This window comes from Dipodomys merriami, unplaced genomic scaffold (assembly GCF_024711535.1).
Source record: "Dipodomys merriami isolate MVZ:Mamm:240054 unplaced genomic scaffold, mDipMer1.0.p SCAF_356, whole genome shotgun sequence".
Lineage (NCBI taxonomy): Eukaryota > Metazoa > Chordata > Mammalia > Rodentia > Heteromyidae > Dipodomys > Dipodomys merriami.
Genome location: NW_027205115.1, coordinates 579,886 through 597,961, shown reverse-complemented (window position 1 = coordinate 597,961; position 18,076 = coordinate 579,886). Strand labels below are relative to the sequence as shown.

The window sequence follows — 18,076 nt, the reverse complement described above, 5'->3', positions numbered from 1 at the left end:
AATTGAATTCCTTCTCCTACACATCTGTTGAACAACAAATATCTGGTATTATTTTGTTTTTGACATGTCAAACTTGACTTTATTCTTAAATGTGTTCTTATGTAAGAAATACATGATTCTAAAATTTCACGACAATTCTTTTGAATTAAATTTTTGTGGAATTGTCTAGTTTAAGAAAATCAATTACACTTTATGTATAAAAAATGTTCTGTGCTCAATTCAGTAGCACATACACTAACATTGGAACAATAAAGAGAAGAATAGCCCCTGACTGAGGATGACACTCAACTTCGTGAAGCATTCTAGATTTTTAAAAGAACAGATGCTGGAGGGGATGTGGACAGAAGGGAACCTTAATGCATTGTTGTTGGGAGTTTAAACTTGTTCGAAGAGTTTGGAAAGTAGTATGGCGGTTCCTCAAAAGACTACAATAGAGCGCCCCTAAGTCCCAGCAATCCCATTTTGGCATTCACCCAAATGATCACAAACAAGACCATACTAAAACTACCAGCAAAACTATGTTCATTGCAGCATTATTTACCAAAGCTAAGATACAGAACCAAACCCGAGGCCCCACAGTAAACTAATGGATCAAGAAAATGTGTGTGTGTGTGTGTGTGTGTGTGTGTGTGTGTGTGTGTGTGTGTGTGTGTGTGTACTGGAATTCTATGCCTCCATCAGAAAGAATGACATCACCCAGTTAGGAAATGGAAAGACATGGAAAAATTTATATTAAGTGAATTAAGCCAGGCTCAAAGAAGTGAAGTAAGCCAGGCCCAAAGAAAGATAGGTCCCATGGATTCCTTAATTGCAATAACTAGTATGTGTCTGCTACAAGCAGAAAACATCATATAAGTTGATGTTAGGCAAAATGAACCCCAAGATAAGGATTCAAATAGTTTTTATTTCTTGCGATTGTTTCTAAGATATTTATAAGATGAATTCTTTGTTGCTTTGTATGTTCCTCCTGCAAGCTAAAGCCCCTGTTTTCACTGTATTTGATGTTGGTATACTTTGTGCAGTGGAAGGGAAACACAAATCGTTGAAAAAGGGATGCAGGTGGACCCATTGCAACAATGAGATGAACAAGTCGTTATGTCAAAAAATGATTTTGGCCAGGTATTGAGGGATGTGGACAGTGGGGGGGGGATGGGGGGGGAGGGGTTGGTGGGTGTAGGGGGTGGGAGATGGGCAGGGATGGGAAGGGGAAACAAAGGAGGAGCAAGTGGACTCATTGCAACAATGAGATATACAAGTTATTATGTCAAAAAATGAACTTTACAACTTTGGGGGGAGGAGGACAGGGTGGGAAAAGTGGGGGAGTGTGGGAAGGGATGGGAAGGGGAAACAAAGGGGAGGCAACAATGTTTGATAAGAAATGTACTCATTATCTTGCCCATGTAATTGTAACTCCTCTGTCAGTATTCTCACAATAAAAAAAAATGTACTCAATAACTCACGCATGTAATTGTAACACCTCTGTATGGCATTTTCACAATAAAAAAAAAAGAATCATAGGTCCTGTGTTATCCCTTATTTGCAATAACTAATGCATATCTGGGATAAGCAAAGAAGGTATGGTAAGGCGAAAAAAAGGAGTAGGCAACAATGCTTGATAAGAAATGTACTCATTACATTTTCCACGTAATTGTAACTCCTCTGTATGGTATTTTCACAATTAAAAAAAAGGTCAAAAGCATGTGCATATGAATAGATAAGATGATGTTAAGGTAAATGAACCCCATGATAAGGACACAAGTGGTTTTGTATTCCTTCCTGTGGTTTCTAATATATTTATAATGTATGATGTGATTTTTATATGTGCATCCCACACAGTTAAAGCCCTGTTTTCACTGTATCTGATGTTGGTGCACCTCCATCTTGTATATACACTTCTCTAATTTGGGGATGGAAAGGGAAAAAACAAAATAGTAAAATAAGGATACAGTATGACCCATTGCAACAATGTGACGCACAAGACAGTATGTTGAAAAACGAACTTTACAATTTAGGAGGGTGGGGGAGGGGAGTGTACTTGTGGAGCTGGGAGGGAAGGGATGGCGGGGGAAAACAAAGGAGGAGGTAACAATGTTTGATAGGAAATGAACTATTCATGTAACTGTAACCACTCTGTACAGTACTTTTACAATAAAAAATATAAAAATGTTATGGGATGGAAGAGAATATTTCCCCTATTTTACCCATATAATATCGTTAACAAAGAAATTAATACAAAACACTGATACGCAGATATTTTGAATAAATGTGTGTTTGTGTATGTGTGTGTGTGTGCATGCCTGCGCATTTTTGTTCTCAGAGTTTGAATTCAGTGTATCAAGGCCCCGCTAGGCCATTCCTCTCTAGATTGATGAGCTACTATATAAGCTACATCTCCATTCTTGGCTCTTTGCTAGTTCATTAATTTTTTTTAATATTTTCATTATTTTTATTGTGAACATACTGTACAGAGGGGGTACAATTACATGGGCAAGATAATGAATACATTTCTTATCAAGCATTGCAGCCTCCTCCTTTGTTTACCCTTCACTTCCCTTCCCAGCCTCCCCCCACACCCCACCCCATACTCCCCCCCACACCAAATTTGTAAAATTCGTTTTTGACAGGACAACTTGTACTTCTCATTTCTGCAACGTGTCCACCTGTATCCTTAAATGACTTGTTTTTCCTCTTCTCCTCCACAAATTATAACGACATCAAATATAGTGAAAGCAGGGGTTATACTGTGGGGGAGGGATATACAAAGCAAGAAAGAAATAATTTTATAAATGCGTTAGAAAAAAATTCATGAAAGAAAAAATCATTTAAATACATATGTAAGGGTCCATTTTCCTAACATCACATTATCTGACCTTTGCTGCTTGACTCATACATATACTAGATATTGCAAATAAGGGAAACCATGGAACCTATGTTTCTTTGGGCCTGGCTTACTTCACTTAATATAATTTTTTCCAAGCCTTTCCATTTCCTAACAAATGGGCAATGTCATTCTTTCTGATGGAGGCATAGAATTCCATTGTAATTTTTTTTTAAATAATCTCATGAATATTTTTTGTCCTGATTGGCTTCGAACGGTTATCCACAGATCTCAAGTTCCTGAGCAGATACCCGAGTAGACAGGATTACAGGTGTGACCAACCAGCACAAGGCTTTCAGAATAATTTAAAAAATAGAAGAAAATTTACTTCATGGAGGCTTGTTTATCATCTCCCACTTTTAAAGCATTTTGGAGTGATTATATGTGAATTTATTTCATTTTTGGATTCTTAAAAGACAGTAAGTGATGGTATTTAAAAGTTTTAATCTTTTTTTTTAAAATTTGGTCATGCGGCATGAACTCTGGACTTGGGCACTCTCCCTGGGCCTTTCAGCTAAAGGTTAGTGCTCTACCCCTTGAGCCACAGTGCCACTTCTGCTTTCCTGGTAGTTTATTGTAGATAAGAGTCTCACAGATTTTCCAGCCTGGGCTTGCTTTGTAGCGCATTCCTCAGATCTCAGCTTCCTCTGTATCCAGGATTGTAAGTGTGAGCCACCAGCTACCAGCTAGTTTTAGTACTTTTTTTTGGGGGGGGGTCCAGTCATGGGGCCTGAACTCTGGGCCTGGGCACTGTCCCTCAGCTCTTCAGCTCAAGGCTAGTGCTCTACCACTTGAGACACAGCGCCACTTCCGCCTTTTTTCTTTTTTGCTTATGTGGTGCTGAGGAATCGAACCCAGGGCCTCATGCATGCAAGGCAGTCGCTCTACCACTGAGCCACCTTCCCAGCCCTTTAGTACTTTTTAAAATGTATACAGGAACTGTGGAACAGAAGAAATTTGTCTCTCTTTAGACTTCAATTTATGAGCTCAGCTCTGAGCATGATAACCCAATGTTACCAACACTGTGTTGAAGACAAAATGTGACAGAAAACAATTACCGTGGGCTCTGAAGGAGAGGACAGCAATTCAGAACAAGATTCATATAGCCATTCTTGGGTTTATCATAATGAATTAAATGTGTCCCATCAGTTTAGTCATTTTAATGTTCTTACTCATCAGACATTTTTGGGGACACCATATGCCCTTTCATCAATTCAGTCTCAAGAAAATGAAAAATTTTATCTTCTTACAAAAAGCTTCACTAGAGAGAAATCTCCATTAAGTTAAGGGGGAAAATGATTGTTTTTTTTTTAATAGGTTATTGTGAACTTTGTTTCTTAAAAGTGAATGAACAATTTATATTTCAGTCTTTAAACAAAAGGTTCTTATCCTTTCTAAAATGTTTTTCCCTCATATTTAAATCATGATGGCCTGTAACATCTGAAGCATCTAAAAACTGAAATAAATATATATTTTTTAACAAAAAAAAACAATTAACGTGGGCAATAATTGCTATGCTATTATTTCTTGGACAGCATGAATATTGAGTTGAGAGAGTAAGGGAATGGAGAGGATTTTACCTACTTTTTTATTGTTTACTTTTTGAAATTTTGAATCATTTCCTTCCCCACTGTGTGTCTTTGGGCCATGAACTTAGTGCCTTTAATTACAATATTTCCTAACACTAAAATGGTAATAATATTAGAATTATAGCAAATGTTTTCTTAAGAATTAAGAGAAAAAAAAAACTTGTGAAATACTTAACATAAATTTCTAGGAATAACAATTACAATTACATGGGCAAGATAATGAGTATATTTTTTATCAAGCATTGTTGCCTCCTTTGCTTCTTGTTCCCATCCCTTCGCATCTCCCCCCACACTCCCCATCCCACCAAGGTTGTAAAGTTCATTTTTCGAAATAAGGATTTGTACATCTCATTATTACAATGAGTCCACCTGCATCCCTATTTAAATGATTTGTTTTTTTCCCTTCCCCTCCACAAGTTAGACCAACAACAAATACAGTGAAAGCATGGGTTATACCATGGGGGATGGACATACAAATCAACAAAGAAATCATCTGGTAAAAGTTTGAAACAATTGCAATAAAGAAAAAAAACAATTGAATCCTTATCTTGGGGTTCATTTCATCTAACATCAACTTATCTGCCCTTTTCTGCTTGTCTCAGACATATACTAGTTTTTGCAAATAAGGGAAACCATGGGACCTATTACCTATGTTTTTTTGGGCCTGGCTTAATATATTTTTTGTAAGTCTTTCCATTTCCTAACAAATGGGGCATTGTTATTCTTTCTGATGGAGGCATAGAATTCCATTGTGTATATATATATATATATATATATATATATATATATATATATATATATATATATATATATCACATTTTCTTCATCCTTTCATCTAGTGAGGGACATCTGGGTTTGTTTCATATTTTAGCCATGATAAATAATGCTTCAATAAACATAGTTGTGCTGGTAATTGACAAGGGTCTCATATCTAAAATATACCTGGAACCAAAAAACTAAATCCCCCAACGACAAATCCTCAAAGAAACAACTGCCCAATAAATAAGTGTGCTAAAGACTTAAAGAGAAACTTTTCTGAAGAGGAAAAAAGTATGGCCAATAGACACATGAAGAAATGCTCAACCTCTCTAGCCATAAAAGAAATGCAAATCAAAACAACATTGAGATGCCACATCACCCCAGTTAGAGTGGCTATAATCATGAACTCTAAAAACAACAGATGCTGGTGGTGATGTGGACAGAATGGAACCTTAAAGCATTATTGTTGGGAGTGTAAACTTGTTCAACAGCTTTAGAAATTAGTATGGAGTTTCCTCCAAAGACTCCACATAGAGCTCCTCTATGATCCAACAATACCACTTTGGGGCATTTACCCAAATGGTCACAAACTAGCCAGCAGTTTTTTTAAAATACTAAATAGAATGCAATCATTACAAAAGCCATTACATGTAATGAGAAACCAGAAGGCATCTTCTCTATTGACCATGCTCTGCTTCAAAGTCAGCCAGGTGGATAACTTCTCATGCTGTAAATCAAACTGGTTTTATTATGTCTTGACAGTATAAAAACATCAGGGACAGAATAATGAAGGAATGTTGTAGACTGAGGTGAAGTCCATATGAAAATGTTTGGGATGAGGGTTATGATGGTTTCATAGAATGTGTTCAGTAGTGATTTACTCTTTCAATTTCATTGAAGAGGTGGAGGAGTATTGGTGTGAGTTCTGCTTTGATGGCTTGAAGAATTCTGCTGTCAAACCATCTGGTCCTGGACTTTTCTTAGCTGACCAATTAGAAGGAAAAGAAATAAAAACCAAAGTAGAAATTCTTGACAGCAGGGTAGACCATGCAGAAGACCAAATCTCGGGGATTGAAGACAGCCTAGATATTATAGAGAAAGACCATACAAGCATCCAAGACAAGTCCAAGAAATACGATAGATCTATCCAACACTTGGAAGACACCATCAGAAGGCTTAATCTAAGGAGAATGGGTGTAGAGGTCCACCTAGAAACAGAAGGTAATGGTCTAGGAAATTTTTTTAACAGGATCCTAACAGAGAACTTCTCAAACATGCAAAAAGATAAGCCTATTCAGATACAAGAATCTTTTAGAACCCCAAATAAACTAGATCATAATAGGACATCCGACCATCACATTATAATCCACACAGGATCAACTCAGACCAAGGAAAAGATCCTTAAAGCTGTCAAGGAGAAAAGATTAATCATCTATAAAGCGAAACCAATTAGAATCACCTCAGATTTCTCAGCAGAGACAATCAAAGCAAGAAGAGCCTGGAATGATGTATGCCAAGCTGTAAAAATCAAACAACTATCAACCAAGAATACTGTACCCAGCTAAACTCTCCTTCATAACTGAAGGCCAAATAAAAACCTTCCATAGCAAAGAAAAATTGAAACAGTACATCTCCACCAAGCCAGCCCTACAAAAGATTCTTAAAGATGCCCTATAAAGAGCAAGTCAACAAGACCACAATAAAGGCCAAGAAACTGCACCCAAACTGAGAATCCAAGAACCATAGGAAGAACCCAGTTTTTGCAGCCCCCAAGAAGGTGGATAAAATGGCAGGAACTCTCAAATACCTCTCAGTCCTATCTCTTATCATTAACGGACTGAACTCTCCAATTAAGCGGCATAGACTGTCTAGTTGGATTATAAAACAAGATCCTTCTATCTGCTGCCTTCGGGAGTCACATCTTGCCTGTAAAAACAAACACATTTTCGATGTTAAAGGCTGGAGCAAAATCTACCAAGCAAACGGCCCCCCAAAACAGACGGGAGTTGCAATCCTAATATCAGATAAAATAGACTTCAAATAGAAATTGGTTAGAAGAGATAACGCTACATACTAATTAAGGGATCTCTCCTTCAGGAGGATATTACAATTCTAAATATCTATTCGCCAAACAATGGAGCACCCAAATTTATCAAAGAAACACTACTTTCCCTCAAATCCCACATAGATCCAAAGACATTAATTGTTGGGGATTTTAACACACCACTCTCCCCACTAGATAGATCAACTCGGCAAAAACTCAACAGAGAAACCGCAGATCTAAACAGCTGCATAGATCAACTAGATTTAAGAGACATCTACCAAATATTTCACTCAGCAGCATAAGAATACACGTCTTTCTCAGTAGCACATGACTACATTTTATCAAACAATGACTAACTGATTTATATTTTTTATCATGGAATTTTATTTGATATATATTTATTGATTAAGTTAAATAATTGGCCAATGGCAATATGAATTATGCATGAACAAAGTTTATTTAACACAAATATTTTATTCACAAGACATATTATGGCTCTCTTAAAGAACACTAGATGGCAGTGTGTTATTTATTTATTAATTTTTAGTTATTTTGTTAATGGTTATTAATTATCAGAAGTGACAGTTTCCTTAGGCTCTTTCCAAAATATATTTAAAGCATTTGATTATACTCCCTCTATTTCCTTTTCATTACTCCTTCCTCCAAAGATTTCTGTTTTTCACATAAAATAACATCTTTAAATACGCACATATAATCTAATTTGGAAGATTTAAGGTGAACTGCAGCTTAATTCAATATGTACAGTGAATCAACAGGATGAATAAAAACTTTAATATTTTTTCTTATCTTTTGAATTGGGCCATTGTTATTATTATGGTTAGGGTTAGGATCCCAGACAGAATTAGAATTAGGGTTAGAGAAAAAGAAAATTTAGGTTCAACACAAGATGACCCATTGCAACAATGATACTCACAACACACTATATTGAAAATGAACTTTACACCATTGGGAAAGAGGAGTGAGAGAGGTGGGAGAGGGAAGTTATAGTGGGAGAACAACAAAGAAGAGGGTAACAATGTTCATCAAGAAGTGTACTCATTACTTTACACATATAACCATAATCCCTCTGTCAGCCTATTTTACAATAACTAAAATTTTAAAAAATGCAAAATAAAACCTGACAGGAAATAGGAAAACACTTTAAAAACTTTAGGTTCAAAATGCAAGTAAAATTTAGACCTACATACCTAGCAAGAGTTGGGATAAATGTGAAATTGAGGCTTGCTATTAACATTTTGATTCAGTTATCTGTAGGTTTAGGATTCAACAAGGTGTTCCAGGTAGAGCTGGGGTTTGGATGAGAAAAAGATGTAAGATATTGTGTAAAACTGCAATATGTTTTAAGAAGAATGAATGATATCAAAGTTAGAATGAATGAAAACCAACGTCTGTGTTACTTTTAACATTCAGATATTATTTGGTTTAAATTGTGAATTGCTGTTTTAGTTCTTGTTAGGGTTAGCGAAGGATAGGATTAGGGTAAAATTTAGTTTTTCACTAAGAAGCAGAAGCAATAAAATGTGTGATTGAATAGAATCCAGACAATTTTCCTTACATTAACCATTTGGTGTTAATTTAGATTGTGATTAAGATTAGGTTTCTGGTTAAAGGGGGTTGAGGAAAGAGTAAAGAACTTGGTTAAACTGGTGGCTTGCACCTATTATCACAGCTGCTCAGGAATCTGATTTCTGAGGAATGCAGTTCAAAGCCAGCCCTGGCAGGAAAGTCTGTGAGACTCTTATGTCCAATTAACCACCAGAAAACCTGAAAGTGGTGCTGTGGCTCAAGTGGTAAAGTGCACACCTTGAGCTAAAGAACTCGGGATCTTGCCCATGCCTAGTGCTCAGGGATCCTGCCCAGGCCCAGAGACCAATCTGCACGCCCAACAAAAAGAAAAAAAAGGAATGGGTTAAATGTTAAGTAAATTTGAACTTATTTTAGGTTCTAGGAATTCAGGAATAGCTGGGATAATGGAAGTACAATGTATTTCATAATATTAGGATTTGAGATCAATGGGTATAATGATTCCTCTTATGGAACAAGATAGGTTCAAAGTTAAGAATGAGAAAATCTATAGGGTTTAGGAAAACCTGCAATTTATTTTAAGAATTACAAGTGGAATTTCAGTTAGAATGACACAAACAAGCGTTTTTCATAAATTTTAGATTTGAGATACCATTAGTGTCAAGGTTATGGTTAGGATTCTAGCCATGGTTAGGGTTAGAATGTAAGAGAAAAAAATGAGGGTCAAATTGAAGGTAAATTTCTTTTTTTTTTTTTTGGGTCCGGTCATGGGGCCTGAACTCTGGGCCTGGGTGCTGTCCCTCAGCTCTTCAGCTCAAGGCTAGCACTCTACCACTTGAGCCACAGCACCACTTCCGGCTTTTTTCTTTTTACTTATGTAGTGCTGAGGAATCGAACCCAGGGCCTCGAGCATGCAAGGCAAGCGCTCTACCACTGAGCCACATTCCCAGCCCCTGATAGTAAATTTCATATTAAGCCAGGTAAGAATTAGAATGAATGTGAACTAGAGTATTGCTATTAATTTTAGAATCTACTTACACTTAGGCTTATGGTTATTCTCAATGTTCCAGTTAAGATTAAATAATGGTTAGTAACCAGTGTGGTCAAAAACATTTCCTGAATTCTAAATTTTAAATCTACTCAGTTTTAGCCTTTGATTATATCATTTGTTGTCTCTTCAGAGCAATCAAGCTAAACTAAATACTACTTTTTAATCATTTTGCTTACATTGTAAATAATATCAACACAGGTCACAAAGAGACTGATTATTTCAGACTCATCATATTTGGTAAAGTTAGTGTGAAGAATATAGAGAGCAGAAGGTTCTTATACTCAATAAATATTTTTGGCTAATTTGAATTAAATATCTGGATTTCTAATTTGGAGGTTAATCACATGGAAACGGGAAAAAAATTTAAAAAATAATTACTTTGAGACGATTTTTCTTCTTAAAATATGAAGCAAAATATCTCTAAGAAATATATATTTTTCAATAAAATGTTTCAACCCTTAGTAAAGTGCTTTATATTTTAATATAAAGTCTGTCTCAAAATAGAAATTCTGCAACTAATCTAATGTATTTTTTTCATGCACAAAATTCTGTGACCTCTAGTCTTATGTGATTTTAATTATATTTTATAGTTGTGACATGATCCCTACTTATATTTATTACAAACTTCTGTAATTATACAAATCATGCCGGTACACACTAACTTACATAAGATAATATTCAAACAAAATTATCTTTTTTTCCTGTCTCCAACAGGGAAGAATGATGTGCTAAAGTATATTAAATGAAAGCATTCTAACAAAGGCTCTTTATGGAATTGAAATTTGCCACATGAGGATGGGAACATAAGCACTTTCTACTTGGCTGAACAGGAATTTTGTTTCTATAGTACTTTCTTGCCATTTATTCACACAGGGAAAGCCATGAAATTTGAAATTCATATGAAGGAACTGCATTCCTAAAAGATGTGGCAACCCTGCTCAAAAGCTCGATCTTATCTCTAGTTTTTTGTGCTTGCTGGCTGATCTATTTCTCTATCATGTGTTTCATATTATTAAACATACTAATAATTCAGCAGTAAGTACATTACAGGAGATTCCTGAAAATCACAGCTATTGTGGTTTAATAATCAGAAGAGAGGAAAAAGATTATATTAATCTCCAATTTCTCCCTTTGGCCTTCAATTTGCCAATTAATTTTCAAAACAATCATCTAAGATGTTAGTTTATTTTTCCCTTTTTAATTAGAGATTAAGCAAGTGGTTTTTTTGCAGTAAAAAGTGATGACAGTGGTATCGGAGCTCTGGTAAAGGCACCTTCTCCTTAGCAAGTAATGCTCTACGGACTGTAAATATAGAAGCCACACTAAAATTCTCTACACACACACACATACACACACACACACACACACACACACACACACACACACACACACACAAACACGCACACACACAACTGCCAACCAGACACATCAGAGATAAGTTCCATTCCCTTGTAATGATAGTTGATTGATGTTTGCTGCATTGCTTTATCTCAGCTTCAAGATCTTGCCTGGACCTTTATCTTTCCCCGAGATCAAGTCCCTAATTCTTAGTATCCCGTGTGTCTGTGTATTCACAATAAGTTCCTGGCTGCTACAGGCCAATTAATACCCTGAATACAGTATCCTCAAACTTCACATCCAAGTCAAACTCCATGACTTTAGACACCGTTGCAAAATACTAAAATTTATTGGATGTGGAAACCAAGAGAACACCCACCTTTTTACTTTAGTAGCAATTGACATCATGAAAGTAGAATAATATTGATCAAGAACTTAGGGAAGACAATGGGAGTATGTCTAAAATACTGGATGTGTGTTACAGATACAAAATCATCATCTATAGGCTTATTTATTGAAAACGTCATCATATATTGAAAGCACTATTTACAAATACAGGTTTCCAGTTACTTTGCTTACTTATCACTTCTTATCACAAATCTGCTCATGAATTTCTATAGTATCTTTGAATAAATGACATGATTTTCATGTATGTATCATCTTAAGGAAAGACATTATGCTTTACATCTTTCTTTCTATATGACAAACCCTTATATTTTTGTTTCCCTGTTTGCTGAATAAATGTATTCTTGGAAACAGGATATTCACATCAAATCTGGGTGTAATTTTTATTTTTTAAATTTGAAATATAAACTTTGTTGTGACTAGTCATTTTCTAAAAATGAGTGATATTCATGAACAATGTGCCTTTAAGTAAATTGAGACTTGATGTGGTATGATAGTTCTTGTGTCTAATTGACTTAACCATTAGATGATTCATGTATAAACATGTGCATTGCACTTAGTTATTTTTATATATAAAATAGTCCCCAAGGATATACTTTAAAGTGATAAGGGGGGGTTGTCTCCATGTGACATACTTTATATTTATTTCAGTAAAAGTACTAGAAATAAATGATGTTTACTGGAACAATATAAAAGAACATATTTTCTTTAGAATATATTTCTAAAGATAATAGATTTATTGTTTAAAGAACAGAAAAGAGTAAAATAGGTTTCTTGCTTGAAACTGCATAAATTACATATGAATGTAGCTCAAGATGAGACTCAGAGATAAATTCATATTAATATTACTGAGATTTATATCACAATATAAGCAATATAGGTATTTTAAGGAACGGGTCATACCAAGTCCTAGATACCTAATGGATGAAGAATGGTATTGAAAATAGCAGAGGAAAATAAATCAACATGCAGATGTTATGATTTTATGATACTAATATGAAAAAAATGGAGCATTTGCCTTTCTGAAGAAGAATGTTTAGCCAGTAATTTCTGTGAAAGGCATCAATTGTAATCAGTCTACAGTCTTTTCCTCCAAGTTATCCAAGAGTACTATACTCAACCTCTGAAGAGTAAATAAGAGTTAATTAGCTTTGTTTAATATTAATTTACTTGTAGCAAATAGGTTAAAATATCTGCTCTCTTTCTTTCAATGTAATAACTTACATTTGTCTTACCTATACTCAAGACCACCCGAAGACCACCAGAGACCTCGACCAATGCAAATAACAAAGGAGTCTTTTATTTGCAAGCTCCAGGCTGGTACTCTGTGCAATCGGTAACCCATGACACTAAGAGACCCAAAACATAGAATCAGCACAGTTTTTAGAGTATTGAACAAACTACTTTGAGGAAGATTTACATGAGCAATTACTTGGTTGATTAACATTTTAAGCAAACTAAGTTATACATATGTGATTGGCTAATATTATTGAGGTGGGATCGACAGGAAGTGTCTGGCCACTGGGTCACCGTGTCCTGCATGGCTAACCAATGTTTGGTAAATGCATTTGGAGAAAATTTCTGTGACTTTACCAAGGATTGTTTATGTCTCAGTTGTCCAGGAATTGATTTCCTTTTTGTGTCATTTCTGGGTCCAACCCATGGTTATTTTCATAATTCATACCTCACAAGATGTTTGCTAGCCTGTAATGAAGTTACTTAGGCCTTCATTGTGCCTCTTTAAGCTTTAAGCCCTTCATATTTCATATTATTACTGTCTCTTCATAGAAGCCTGAAATCACTATTTCAAAGTAACACAAACAGAAAAACAAAAATAACTTGATACAACCATCACAAATCCTAAATTATGTCACAAAAATCCACAATATCATAAATAAACCAGAGGAAGAGGATAAACAGTGGCAGAATAACAACAGAAAATTACCCTAGATTTCTCTAATGAAACAGAGATTTAGAATCCTAGAAGGTACTCCATTTCTAGAGTGTCACACTAAGTTAGGTATAATTATATATAGATACACAATTCAAAAGAATATTTTATACTGTCTTCACAAGAAAACAGAAATCTATGAAAAGTTACCCAGCCAGGAAGGTGACTGCTGTGACTGTATTGACCAACATATTCAAAAACACAACTGCAGTGTGGAACTGAAAGGGCCACGTGAGAAAAAAATTCATGAACAGAGACACTCACATATAAACACACATAATTCACCTTACCAATGGATAGTCGGAACTTTCGTTGGAAGCATTAGTATTCATTTGACAACTCTCTCAGGACTGATCTCTTCTCCTACACTTAATGGTCTAGACAAAAACCTAATTCCAGAAAAGCAAATCACAACAGAAGAACAAAGCAACACTTGGCATATCAACCAAGAACATAGATAGTCACCTATTAAGATCATAGATCCCCTAAATTGAAGCCAAGAAATACTTCAAATGGACAGAACAAATCAGAAAAATATGACAAAAGTCATGCCAAGGTAACAAAATTCACACAGTAAATAAACAGGCATTAGAACAATCAATTACCTAGAAGATAGTTTTCAAAATACATTAAAAATACTGCTGGAAATTGTGATTAATGAAAAGATACAAAACCTCTACAAGGAAATTTGTGAACAAGATGAGACCAAGCAAAGATCAGCAAAATAATTCATGGAGACTCCAAACACAAAGAAAAATAAATTCTGAGAAGGCAAGAGAGTCCAAGGGAAAAATGGATGCCTAGTTAAAAGATATGAGAGAAGACATCGCTAAAACACATACCTCCCAAGTCCCCACCCAATAAAAAGTTGTAAAGAAAATCCATACAAGACCTAAAATAAAGCTTTAATAAAGAGATAGAAGCCCTAAAACAATAACCAATTGTAAGACAGAGAAATCAAAGAGATAGGCTCATTCAGATAAGAGAAGCCTTTAGAACACCAGAGTGTACCAGAACAGAACAAACCACCATCACATCATAATCCATTAGAGGATCATTAGACATCAATGAATGGACTCTTAAATCTGTCAGGAGAAAAGACTGATTATTTATAAAGGATATACAGTCAGAATAAATACAAATTTCTTAGCTGATATGGTAAAAAGGGGAGCCTTGCATGATATATGACAAATATTAAAGGCAAACAATACCAACCGTGAATATGGTCCCAAACCAAACTCTCCTTTACATTAAAAGGATATATAAAAATATTTCATGACAAAGAAAACTTTAAACAATGTATCTCCACCAATCAGCAGGATAGAAGTTAATCAAATATATCCTACATAGAGAAGATCATAAAGAACAGAAAATGGTTATATAAAATGCTCCCTACCAGTGAACAAGGTAAATGTATTAAGAGTAGATTAGACACAGAGGCTAAGAACAGGTGAATAACATGGCAGGACTTATGAGATATTTCACAGTCTTAACTCTCAATATAAATGGAATTAACTTTCGAAATAAAAAACAGATTAAATAGTAGTATAATAAAACAAGACGCATGCATGTAGTATCTACAAGAGACACATTTTATTGACAAAAACAAACACTTACTCAAACTGAAAGGCTGGAAGGAAAATTTTCAAGCAAATGAACACCATAAACAGGCCATAGTACAAACATAAGATGAAATAGAATTCAAAATAAAATTACTAGGAAGAGACATTATATATTGATAAAGACACATCTCCATTAGGTGGGTATATCATGTCTAAGTATCAATGTCCTGAATCCTGGAGCACCCCATTTCATCAACCAAATACTACTTAACCTAAAAACACATCGCAACACATCATTGAAATGCATGGATAAGTTATCCAGGAAAAACACAATCAAGAAACTGAAGACCTAAATAACTACATTGAACGCTTCTCCTTAACAGACATAGACAGAATATACATTCAGCATGAGTATACAAATTCTTCCCAGCAGCTCATGGAAGAATCTCCAAAATACAACATATCCTATGTCACATAGAAATTCTATCCGAATTGAAAGAAAAATTATTTGAATTCCCATATCTTGTCAGACCACAACAGAATAAACTTAGAATTAAAAAGCTAAAGCAAAAAAAAAAAAAACCCTAACCCATGAAGAGTGAACAACACATTGCTGAATGACCAGTGAGGCACTGAATACATTAGAATGAAAATCTGAAAGTTTCTGAAAATTAACAAATTGAACACATAAAATACCAACTCTTCAAAACAGTAAGTGCAGTACTTAGAGGAAAATTTATAGCTCTAAATGCCTACATCAAGCAATTGGGGAAATCTGAAGTCTGTATTTTAATTATATAACTCAAAATTCTTGAAAACAGGAACAAGCCCAAACCCAAAGCATAAGACAGAAACAAATAAAAAAATCAGAAATAACTAAATAAAGATGAACTAAAACATAAAAAGATCAACAAAACAGAATTGGTTGTTTCAATAAATTAACAGACTTGACAGACACCAAATCTAAGAAGATTTAGATAGAAAGATAAATAGAAAGCCCACAGATTGGGAGAAGTTCGTTACTTGCTCTGCAATAGGCAATGGCCTTACATCTCAAATATATTTAGAGCCCCAAATGTTAACTCCCCCCCTAAAAACAAATCTTCAAAGAATCAACCCTCTTAATAAGTTGGCTAAAGATTTAAAGAGAGACCTCTCTGAAGAAGAAATATGAATGGTGAATTGAAACATGAAGAAATATGCCACATTTCTGGCCATAGAAATACAAATAAAAGCAACATTGAGATTCCACCTTCCCCCAGTTTGATAACCATTATGAAGAAAACTAATAATAACAGATGCTGGTCTGGTGGGAATATAGCCAAAAGGGAATGTTACTGCACTATTGGTTGAAAAGTATACTTGTTCAAATACTCCATAAAGAAGTATACATGTTCCTCAGAAGATCTCCCCTATGACCCAGCAATCCCACTCCTGGGCATTTACCCAAATGACCACAGACAAGGCCACACTAAAGTTACTATCACAACTATGTCAATTGTAGCATTATTTACCATAGGTAAGATATGGAACCAACACGGATGCCCCTCAGTAGATGAATCAATCAAGAAAATGCCATATATATTCACAACAAAATTCTATGCTTCCATCAGAAGAATGACATTGCCCCATTTGTAAGGAAATGGAAAGATTTGGAAAACATAATGCGTCAAACAAGCCACACCTAAAGAATCATAGGCTACATGTTTTCACTCATTTAAAAAAACTAGAATATGTCTAGGATATTCTTATAAAAGATCACAACAGCTCTATAGCTATATGCATGTCACCATAGAAAATGATGCTTATTGAAATGAGCTCCAAGAAATGGATACAAGATGATTGTATAGTGAACTGCTTTTATGTATTTCGATTTACTGTTTCCATTTTGGTTTATTCCCTGTAGTCACTGTTTTTTTTATTGCTATACCCTTTGTCTTATTTACAAGTTTATCTGATTTGGGGAAGGGAAGGGAAATCACAGAAATGTTCGGACAAAGATTAACCAAAGCAATAGTGGTATACACTAAACACTATGTTAGAAATGAACTTTACAACTTTCGGTAAATGGGATATCAGGGTTGGGGGAAGCAGGAAAAAATGAGGAAGTGGTAACACTGTAAAAAAAAGTACTTATTACTTATGTAACTGTGACCCACCCCTTGGAATATCACCTTCATATTAAAATAAAAAGAGAGAGCTGACAGGAAGCTCCGCCTGACTTCTCTGCCATGCTCCCTAGGACAATGGGTGCTATTCAGTCCACTTCTTGTGGTGGGAAGTCCACTTCTTGTCAGTCGTGGGGCTTGAACTCTGGGCCTGTGCACTGTCCCCGAGCTCCTCAGCTCAAGGCTAGTGCTCTACTACGTGAGTCATAGCACCACTTCCGGTTTTCTGGTGGTTCTTTGGAGATAAGAGTCTCACAGATGTTCCTGCCCAGGCTGTCTATAAACCATGGTCCTCATATCTCAGTCCCCTGTGTACTTAGGATTATAGGCCTGTGCCCCCATCACCTGACTTAAGTGTAATTCTGACGCTCTCTCTCTCTCTCTCTCTCTCTCTCTCTCTCTCTCTCTCTCTCTCTCTCTCTCTCTCTCTCTCTCTCTCTCTCAAGAACTTATTGAATGGGTGCTGGAGGAGGTGGCCCAGCATCCCCATGTGGCTGGAACCAATGTGGCCCTCTCATTCTGGTGGTGGGCTGTGGGTCAGGAGTTGTCTCACTCAGTCTGTTGTTCCAGCTCCATGAGGTAAGCCCCTCTGTGCTCTGGCTAGACCGTGACGGTTATTCATTGTCCATCTAGCCTTACTGGACTCAGTATTGTGTTCAATGACCTTTTCTAGCAAAAATTTCTGGCTAAAATTTTGATACATAGTTACGGAATGAAAAAGTAATGCCATCTTAAGAAAGTCATTTAGGGCTCTGGGAATGTGGCTTCACAGTATGGTGATTGATT

General features: G+C 35.6%; 1 non-coding gene across 1 annotated transcript; it reads left to right on the top strand.

Moving 5' to 3' along the window:
* The first annotated feature begins 210 nt into the window (after window positions 1-210).
* LOC138804102 (U6 spliceosomal RNA) lies at window positions 211-312 on the top strand. The gene has a single exon (XR_011365174.1). It is a non-coding gene; the product is annotated as a U6 spliceosomal RNA (small nuclear RNA).
* The last annotated feature ends 17,764 nt before the right edge of the window (window positions 313-18,076 follow it).